Consider the following 11199-nt stretch of genomic DNA (forward strand, 5'->3'; position numbering starts at 1 on the left):
GCCACCTATGGGCAGACAATTCAGAAGAAAATAATTTCATACTAATTCATAAATTCAACCGATTGAAATTATATAAATGACGGATTAAAAATATATGTACAGCATTCAAATCCATAAAAACGGAAAACATTCAAATCATAAATATGTTTTTGCCGAGTATGCATAGTAGGCAACACATCTAATATATTCCTTTCTTATGGTTTCGTCTCTTATATATTTGGGGTAATTGTCGATAAAGAAGGCCGGCCACCTTTTCTTTGTCTGGCATACGTACTGGTGGGGGCATTTCTAGAGTTCGCATTTTCTAACAAGGGAGTTATTAAACCAGGAATTCCACATGGTGAAGTTGAAATCATCCCTTCGTTAATTTTATGGACGCCATCACGAATTGGTTGACCGTTATGGAATGTGTACTTGTACGTTGTCTACGAATGTATGAAATTTGTCATCAGAAGGAGCGGAGCGTCAGACAATGTCAAACGTGAAGCGGTCATCGATTTCATTTAGGGAAAGGAATGGTAACCCGAAACATTGGGATAGCCATTTACCAATTGCAATGTCACTTGATTTGTCTTTATACTCTGCGCTCGGCCAATGTAAAAGTATGAACTTACCTGTAAATCCAATTAGGAAAAAATATAAAATCGGCGCAAATGAAAAAATGAAATCGGCGCAAATGAAAGAATGAAAATTTTCAAAATCGACGCAAATGTCATACGCCCGTCTGTTGTTCACCATTAGTCAAAAGATAAGACTAGGAATTTCTGTCTGTGTGTCCCCTATAGTCCAACGTTAAACTAGGAGTAGGAGTATATATATGTGTTGTTAATTCATAGTCCGTATTTTAGGCTATGAGTATCTACCTTTTCGTCCCCCATAGTCCATATTTAAGGCTATAAGTAAACACTGTGCGGGACAAATTTGCCATTCCGGTATCGGCAAATCTGACTTTGTCGGTTTACAAGATATCAAAAAAAAAAATTGCCCAGTGATAGATTATTGAAAAATTAAAAAAATGCCATATGTCCCAACTTGTCACTGTTGTCACTCTTGTCACTGCAGCTGATTAAAAGTACATTTCCCATGGGAAATTTGATAATTCCCATGGGAATATTAGAATTTCCCATGGGAACATTGGAAGTTCCCATGGGAAAAATTACTTTTCCCATGGGAAGTTTAGAGTTCCCATAGGAACTTTAAAGTTCCCATGGGAAAAGATGAATACAAAAAGTTCCCATGGGAATTAATTCTTCCCATGGGAACAAATTTTCTTCCCATGGGAACAATTTTTCTTCCCATGGGAACAATATTTCTTCCCATGGGAACAAATCTTCTTCCCATGGGAACAATTTTTCTTCCCATGGGAACAATATTTTTTCACATAGGAACAATTTTTCTTCCCATGGGAACATACTATATTACAATACAAACATTATTTTCCATTTCAATTTTTTTCTTCAGAAAAATTACAATTTGTTGCAAATACTGAATATATGAGAATAAAAGAGAATATACTTCTGCCTTAGCTGGATGGAAAGCTGTAGGGCATAACACATTTTTGGAACCTTGTAAAACATCTCAGAAAAGCAGATTTGTCTCCGGGACAAGTTTGCAATTCCGCTGAGTGCAAAAGTTGTTCACCTTATTTTTGGAGTTAAGTCAAAATGAAGTTGATAACTTGGTTGGTATTGGTTCCCTGATATTTGTCCTAAAATTGTTTGGCTCTAGCACCACTGTTAAAAAAAGTTATGCCCCTTTTTTCAACAATTTCCTTAGAGGAATAGTTGTTTTCCTCAAGGGAAATCAAATTTCCCTAAAGAAAAAAGATTTTTCCTCAAAGGGAAATTGTTTTTTCCTCAAGGGAAATTGTTTTTTCAAGGGAAAAAGATTTCCTTCAACATGTTCAAGACAACAAATTTCCTCTAATGAAATCATTGTTCTTCAAATTTCCTCTAAAGAAATTTCTGAACATCAAATTTCCCTTATTTGTTCTTGTTAAACATTTCTTCGCTATACCATGTATACAAACAGTATGAATATAATTATTACAAGACTGTATAGTTGATGCAAATGATATTCAAAACTTTCATAAATGTTTGACTCAACATTTTAATGACATTGAAAATTGATAAAGTCTGACTGTTTAGATCTAGGTATTGTTCATACTTTTTTTTAAATTTAACTATGATTTATAAAAAAAAATTGTAGCATATGATTCTGTTTTCTTTGTAATTTTTTCAATGCAATACATTAATAAGCAACCAATTTGAATGTCATACCATTTGTGGTGTTCTAAAGAATTTGTTTATATATTTGCAGATTAAATAATAAAATATACACTTTTCGTGTTATTTTAAATTAAAATTTTCTTCTGTTTCAGCTTGTGTACAGTTTTCAATCCACTACGTAAGAATTCAGTGAATACATTATTCCATTCACTTTATAACATTTTCCTTCAATTCTAAGAGAAAACATTTTTGCAAATTGTTCTTCAATGATCTTCTTCCGTATATTTGATATGAGGGAGCGATATAAATGAGTGGATAAAACTGGTGTTCCTTTGTTCTGCATTCTCCTTTCTTTCGAATAATATATTATAATATGTTGTTGCTTTTATGCAATAGTGTTTTTGTGTTTCTATGATAGAACTCCATTTTGTTTATTGGCATTATGTGATAATGATGAAATTTCCTGTTTCTTTTTTGCAGGAAAGCACACATTCCAGTTCAAATTAATCCAATTATGCACTTTGTAAATAAATTTCAACTTTAAGTTTCCTCTTCAGTAATGACCTATTGATCATGAAAACCAAGATGTCTGATCACCTATAAATACACAAAATAAACAAATAAAATGTTATAAATGGAGAGAGAAACAGCAATAAATGTTTTTCATATGTATCTTTCTTTATTAAAATTCATTAAGTAAACTTGAACCTTGCGAAAAATAATTAGTTGTGATGTAAGACTAGAAAGTATAAAACGCAAAATAAAGTAGTCGCGAAAAATTGGTTGATTTACATTAGTCCAGTCTGTGTTTGCAGGAAATTTACATCATAGGTAGCCATATTCCTATTGTGCCTGTCCAAAGTTCAGAGCCTGTAGTTTTTGTAAGTTTAGTCTGACACTAAAATTTAGTGGTTGTTGTTGTTGTTGTTTCATACCATGCATACCGGTTATATTTATTTTTTGTAATTTATTTTGTAATAAACTAGGCAATTAGTTTTACAGTTTGGACATGTTGGATTGTTTCAATTTTTCATCTTTGGGTCTTTTATAGCTGCCTTCTTTGACTATAGGGTATGGATTTTCTCATTATTGAAGGTCGTCACAGGCCTACAATTGCTTTCTTAAAGCCATGATAGTTTTCATATTTAATATACCACATCTTTTAATTTTTATAGTAATCATGATTATCATCTTTCAAGTTCAACAACTTTACAAAAAATAAATAAAAGTGGCCTTACCATTTAGGTTTAGTTTGCTTCTGCAAATTTTAAATTGCCTATCATTTCTGCTGTTTATAATTTCTCTGTATCTTCTATAGTTCTTGTCCTATACATAAAAGAGTAAAAGTTATTATTGAATGGCATCTTGCATCAATATTTTTTTTTGCTGTTTAATGTACATGATGTATATTAATGTGTGTTTAATAAGAAGAGTGCACACGCTGAAATGTCTCGCCTTCTTTTACTAATCATTGATAATATGTTGATAGTCCTAAGTATAAAGCTTTATCACAACTGTCACATAAACTTAACATTAACCAAGATAAATAAATAAAGACTAATGAACCATGAGAATGAGGTCAATGTCAGATGAACCATGCCAGGCAGACATATACAGCTAACAAGGCTTCAATGCAACAATTATAGTTGACCTATTACTTATAGTTTAAGAAAAATAGACCAAATCACAAAAACACTGATCAATGAACCGTGAAAATGAGATCAAGGTCAAATAAAACCTGTGCCACTGACATATAGATCAAAAAATATTTCTATACACCAAATACAGTTGACCTATGGCTTATAGTATTTAATAGATAAAGACCAAAACTCAAAACTTAATTTTGACCACTGAACCATGAAAATGAGGTCAAGGTCAGATGACATCATCCCACTAGACATGTACACCTTACAATCATTTCAAACAACAAATATAGTAGACCTATTGCATAAAGTATGAGAAAAACAGACCAAAACACAAAATCTTAACTATAACCACTGAACCATGAAAATTGTCATAAATAGCATAGACACCTCTTAGTTTTGAGAACAACATGCGTTAATTGTGCAAGTATAATCATTGATAAATCATGCACAAGATTGACTTTTTTTAAAAAGCCTATATATTGAAATTTTCTGAAATGCATTTATTAATATGACCAATTTCAAGAAATGCGCAAAGATGTGAGATGATTTATATAATTGTAATTTCAGGAATTTACAGTAAAGGCTTTCATCCCTACTGCATTTTGCACTTTTCCCACGTCAGGAGCCAGAAGTTATGGCCTTTGTGACCTTTGTATGATTTTTATTTTAGTTTCTTTTTTAATATCAAAGAGTTTAATATGACGTCCATTATCACTCAACTAGTATACATTTTTGTTTAATGGCAAGCTAAAGCATGCCTCACAGGCAGGGATCCAGGAGGGTCTGAGGGTTGGACATGTTGGAACCCCCCTTTCTACATTGTTCTTTATTGGACGATCAATGCATTTGAATTTTAAAATTAACACCATTCGAACGTAAATATATTTCAAAATTAAGATGCTGCAATGTACAATCCCAGTAGAGCTGGGAAGATGGTATAAGTCATTCCAAAAGAAGAAAGGACATGCAATCTGTGTTTAACTGCAATTGGCAATGAATTCCATTATTTATTTGAATGCAATTCTTTATTAGTTAAAAAATATCAGAAATCAGCATATTCCACTCTGAGTACTATGTGAAATATCAGAATTAAGCAAAAATGAAAGGACTAACTGTCATTGACAAATATTAACTTATTATTTAAAAATGTGTCTATATTCATTTCAAAGTTAACTAAAATATTATAATGTTAAAATATTATAATATAAAGTAATTTTCCATATATTTTATTTCTAAGTTGTTTTATTTTTTTTTTAATTGTATGTGATTGTATTTTGTAATTTACCTCTTGTTTCACATGTCAATGTGACGGAGTGTTTTTCAAATAAAGCATATTGTATTGTATTGTATTGAATGGGGACATGTAGTTGGACCCCCCCCCCCCCCCCCCGATTTGTCTTTGGTTAGGAACCTCCTCGGGTTGTGGGATTTTCTCGTTGCATTGAAGACCCATTGGTGCCCTTTGGCTGCTATCTGCTCTTTGGTCTTTTGATACATTCCCCATTTACATTTCGATTTTATATTCAGTCCTATAAATGTTAGACTTCTTGTTGATTTGGTTTCACATTTCGGCTTCGTCAGAGGAAAGCGTTCCAGAAATAAAATAGCCTTGCAAGACGTCATAATTATTTGGACTAGATTTTCACCACCATCAACATTGTAAAGCTTGTCTCACTGTGGAAGAAATGACGCGTTTACAAAAATATAATTGTCTGTGCTGACAGGGGAGTGTGTGTGCATACCATTATTTAAATTTTCTAAACCTTCTTTTTCAATATTTTGTGCATTTCTTGGTAATATACTGTCAGACCTCGAGTGCTGCTTTACAAAAACGATCAACTTACAAGTCATGTAGGGGAAGGAAACTAGCTAAAAAGACCAAAAATAAGCCACAACTAATGGGGTCTCATTGGGGGTTCTGTTCACAGATCTCGCTTTATTTTTTTTAGATTCCCGCATCCCGCTTACACTATGTAAGTAAACAATTCTAATATTATTGTAATTTCCTATGTCCCGCTAAACTTCATTTCCAGTTTTCACGGCACAATAATTTGACTATTAGTGACACTAAGTACTGTGGTATTTTCAGTGGGTATTTTACCAATAAGGCCATATATTTCGGTGTGTAGAAATACCGCAAAGGAATTCTTAATGGCGCTGACTAAGAAGCCGAAAGTTTTGGCATTAAGGACACCAGAGACATATGTCTCTGAGGACACTAAAACGATGTTTTAAGATCACAGAGAATATTGATATATAGGAGGATATGATTAAATACCTCATATCTGTAAAGTTAGGTATCAATAGATATTGTAATTTTGAAGTTAAATGACTTTTTAATCAACGCGTGCCACTCGGCACGTGACCAACGGCTTATTGCAAATTCACTAATCATCATGTTCAATCAACCTAATCCAATACACAATTGTCTTTTTATCGTTACTTATTGATTAATTAATGGTTGTTGTTGAATAAACCTAACGGTTTAGCGTGGTAAAATTTCAAGTTTATGAAAGAATTTTTAACAATTCATCTTTATTTCAACAATTGAAGATGAATACCATTTTATTTTATAATGTAATAAGCATCGTGATGTAAGAAATATAATTCACAATGTATAGGCGCGAATCTAGAGCTTGAAGCGGAGGTTTGGGGGAGGGGGTACGTGATAAATGTTTAGAATAATAGAGAAGTTTTCTTGTTATATAAAACCATATGTTTTTCAATAAATGGCAAACTTCTTGTTCATCCGGCATATGGTTACTCTAAATAAACTTTTGATTAGTTTAATTATTTGATTACAGATCGTATCTACCCGTTTTGCAATTGCTGTATCACCCTAAATGAGGCTAATAAAGATATGTATTATAAAATATAGGGCAGAATCAATTTGCGCCAATTGCAGTTTTGAAAAGGTATTAATTGCGCCACTCTCTTTTATTTTGATGGTATAAATTGCGCCAATAAATGAAATGAAATTGCGCCACATTTACCTGTAAATATTTTTTACTTATATCATACATGTACTATTATTAAAATTTCCGCACTAAAAAAATAAATTGTTTAGTAATAGAATATTTTTTCACGAGTCAAGAGTGTCTGATATACCATCCAAGAAAATAGAGTCTGATAGAGGAAAAACCGGTCATCATTGTTGAAGAACACAAAATTCCGTCAGGCATTTGTACAGAAAACTGGAGAAATAAGGTGGTGATGTAACAGTTAAGGAAAAGTGGAGAAATAAGGTGGAGATGTACAGTTAAGTCGTGTTGTGCTAGGTTATTCACAGATGAATCGTGATGTCATGAAACAAAAGTCCAGAAATAAGAACGTCAAATTTTGAGAAAGTTCTGCGTGCAAAAGAAAAGCAACCGGTATGTTGCCAGAGCGACCTTCAAAAATAAAAAAAATCAGAGCTCTTCAAAATTGAAGAAGAAAATTTAGAAAAGAAAGATTTATAATATGTGCGTCAGTCAATGTATATGGAGAGAATAAAACTGCATCCGGCTCAACCTAAAAGTCGAGCAGAATTTCACAGAATATTGGATGATATTGGTGTTGTTACAAACAAAGATGATGACTTTATATTGTGTAACGAGCCAGAAAGCGGGATAATTTTATTAGGATGATTATTTTATTGGCGCAAATAATACCTATAATTTTGAAAATTAGGTGGCGCAAAAGAAGTATTGGCGCAATTAAGTTGTGGCACAAATGAGTTACTTTTTGGCGCAAAAAGATATCGCCCAAAATATAGAGGTAGCAGTCTTGGATTGTCTTAATTAAATCCTTTGATCCTCTAATTATCAAGTTACCCTCTGGCCAATGTAATTATGACTTGTGTATATTTAAAGAAATTACTATATATATCTTTATTCTCATAAAGCAAATGCATTACATCGGTACAGAGATAACAAATACAACAATAAATATTTACAATATGTACAAAACAAGCGAGAGATGTTACAAAAGTTACAAGCCAGGAGTACAAGCACGGGCCGACAAACACAAGTATTTATATTTTCTATAAAAAAAAACAAAGCTTCTTCAGAACTGGTTTTCTTGTACTTGACATAACTTCAGAGAATTTAACTGTATTTTGCCGTTTTGTAAAATATGCAGTTAAAAACTCTTTTCGTTTTTGATTGAAAAATTTGCATTCAAATATAAAATGATATTCGTCACCTATTTGTCGATTGTTACATAGACTGCAAAAGCGGTTTTCTCTGATTACGTTTTGCCATCTTCCTGTTTCAATCGGCAACTTAGTATTAGTCGTTTGAAACCGACAAAAAACAATAGCGTCTTTGAAGTCCAAAATATTAAAATATTCTTCAATTTCAAGTTTTTCTTAAATTTTTTGTAGTTTATACCTTTTGACGAATTTTGAATGAGGGAATTCCAGTTCTGAATATATTGATCTAGCAATCTCTGCTTTATGACAGTTTTTAACCATCCTTTATTAACAAAATTTTGTGACTCCCATATGTTTGAGAAACCACAATCTTGAAATATTTTTTGTATAAACAAGATCCATTTTATCTGGCTATTATGTAGCGACAACGTGTCACCCTATTCAATATATAGTAAAGATAACATTAAAAAATATTTTAAGATTTTCAAGCGGTGTGACGGCAATGGACATTTGAGCGCATTGACAGGACATTTGAGCGAAAAAAAAGGACGTTTGAGCGCCAAAGTATAGGACATTTGAGCGCCTAAATTTTAGGACATTTGAGCGAAAATAAGAATAAGCGTAGGACATTTGAGCGAAAACAAGTCTTGGATAGAGAATATAATGATATAGATATAAATCAAAATTAAAAGAAGTTATGGAAGTTGAAGCGTAACAGACGAACAAGTAGTTTACATTAACATTAAATTTGTAAAAAAAGGTACTTACTGTACATCTCCAGGATATTTCTTCTCCTTTTAGTGTTTTGTCCACTCTATATCGGAAACTGTCACAAACAAGGCTTCTTTTTCCCTTATTAGTCTCGGTCAAAATAATATCCATTTTAACACGTACATGTATTATTAGTATTAAGATTTCAAGTGCCAAGGGACATTTCACTTAATAGATATATATATAAGAATTTTAGAACAAAGAAAATTTGCATAGCCAATGAATTATAGTAGAATTGATTGGTAAATAGAGATCAACTTAGGATTTCACTTACATAAACCAGCCAGAACCGGTCGAATTACTCGGGTGTGAAATAAAATAAAAAATATTTATAACTAAATCTTACTTTTTTTTCTTACTTTTAAAAAAAAATCTTAATTCGTGTAAAATTATCAGGGAAAATTTCGCTCAAATGTCCTGTCTGAAAACTCAGGTAAGGTTAATATCCCGGCGCTCAAATGTCCTATGAAGTCGGCGCTCAAATGACCCTATGTGCTTTTTTCTTTTTCGCTCAAATGTCCTATGCCCCGGTGTGATTGGGTGTCACGTTGACAGAAGGGGGTGGGGGGGGCTGGGTTCACCTTAATTATGATTAAAACATGTTTTTGTACTGCCTCTAATCAACAGAAACTAAAATCTCATTAAAAATGAAAAATCAGAATATATTTTAATATAAAACTTGTAGAACAGAAGTTAAGTATCCCATAAAACATAATGAATCATTATGTATACATGCAGAGACCAAAGCAGCAAAGATATAGTCAATAGAATCTATTTGCATTTGCCTATGTTCTATCCTTATAAAACCTTGCTGTGAGGCATGGTCCCTGACATCAGAAAAATGAATGAAGTATTGGCAACTGGACGTTAAGCAACCAAATATAAATCCTCACTTTTCCGTGAAGTGTTCACAATTATTTGTCTTTTTAAAATTAAAAGGATTAAAAATTCCCAAACTGAAAAGAGTTGAAAATACTTTATTACTTTAGAACTAAAAATTATAACAGACAGAATAAATACGGCAGAAACAAACAAATGGGAAAAAAATAGAGAACAATTTAAAATACCATATATACATGTTTAAACAGTATACTAGCAGATTATGAACGGGTCAAGGTTGAGCGAACGTGAATTTCTACCTATTACACTAAAAAGGTGACAATCAATTTTTTTAGGCACGTGTCGAATACACATTCGATAACTTTCTAATTAAAAAAAGGTATAATTGTAAAATTTAAAATTATGAATTTTTAAAAAGTCTATTTTTATATGCCATGTCCTTTGTAACAGTTGTATCATTCCATCAGGTCCTTAGTGCACATTTTTGTTCTTAGTGCACTAAGGAGATCCTTTGCGGTATTACTACGGACCCCATATATTTGAAGCTGTTCAAAATACTGTACATTATAGGTACGTGTATCAGATTGAACAATAATTGTCATATATATAAAAAGAATAGGTAATCTGGTATGAAATATGTCCACTGGAACGACCGTGCAAGTGCTATATATATATTATAGCCAGTCAAGGTCGTTAAAAACTTCCATTTGTTGTTGTCCACTGAAAATAAGCTCTTGAATACACGAATCCCCGTTTTATTAATGCCAAATTTATTTGTTAGTATTTCTTATTCTTTTTCTTATTATTTTATCATATTTTTTTTGTGAAATTTTCTGTGTGGTTGAACATGAAATTGCCTCCGATGCTACAAAGAAAATTTGTTTAATGTCAAATGTTGCAATATATGCTAAGTATTACACATGGACAGGATGTTCCCCAAAAAATAAGTTATACACACCCCAAGGGTACACGCTAGTGTCATATGGAAAATTACTGGGTCACCTGTAAGATGGTAATCAGCCATGCAACTAATCAGGTTACTTAACTGACCATGTCACTTCAATTTAAAGTTTATCGGTAGATCAAAATGATAAATTCGTTTTAATTAAACATTTCAGATCTAAAGGATTTATCATTATAATGAAGTGAAATAATTAAACCATATCGTATTATTTTCAAAAGATTATTTATTTTCATATTTTTTTTATCTATGCCAGGAAAGAATTGAAAACTGTATTTATAATTTTTAAATTTATTTTATAAAAAATCCGTGTCGGTCTCATGAAATGGAACCCACGCATTCCTACTTAAGATTTATAAAGGAGTAGGTTCAAGTAAGACCCCTTTTCGGCCCCAAAATATAGCAGTTTTACTAATTAAAATTGTATAGTACTAGAACCGAACACATGTTTTGGGATATATATACGTATAGTTAATTTACCGTAAATAACTGCGAGAAAATGAATAATATACAAGTTGATAATTGTCTCTTCTCTGCTCATTAATTTGCATGCAATATTTTCTCTGATTTACTTGTGAGATCACCGACACTAATAATAATTACCTAAAAAAAAATAGG

General features: G+C 32.0%; 1 long non-coding RNA gene across 1 annotated transcript; it reads right to left on the reverse strand.

Moving 5' to 3' along the window:
* Positions 1–2712: 2712 nt before the first annotated feature.
* LOC139503199 (uncharacterized) lies at positions 2713–5740 on the reverse strand. Its single transcript, XR_011659058.1, has 3 exons — positions 5617–5740; positions 3467–3554; positions 2713–2825 (listed from the first exon to the last, which is right to left on the reverse strand). It is a non-coding gene; the product is annotated as an uncharacterized lncRNA (long non-coding RNA).
* Between the last annotated feature and the right edge of the window lie 5459 nt (positions 5741–11199).

This window comes from Mytilus edulis, chromosome 14 (genome assembly GCF_963676685.1).
Source record: "Mytilus edulis chromosome 14, xbMytEdul2.2, whole genome shotgun sequence".
Lineage (NCBI taxonomy): Eukaryota > Metazoa > Mollusca > Bivalvia > Mytilida > Mytilidae > Mytilus > Mytilus edulis.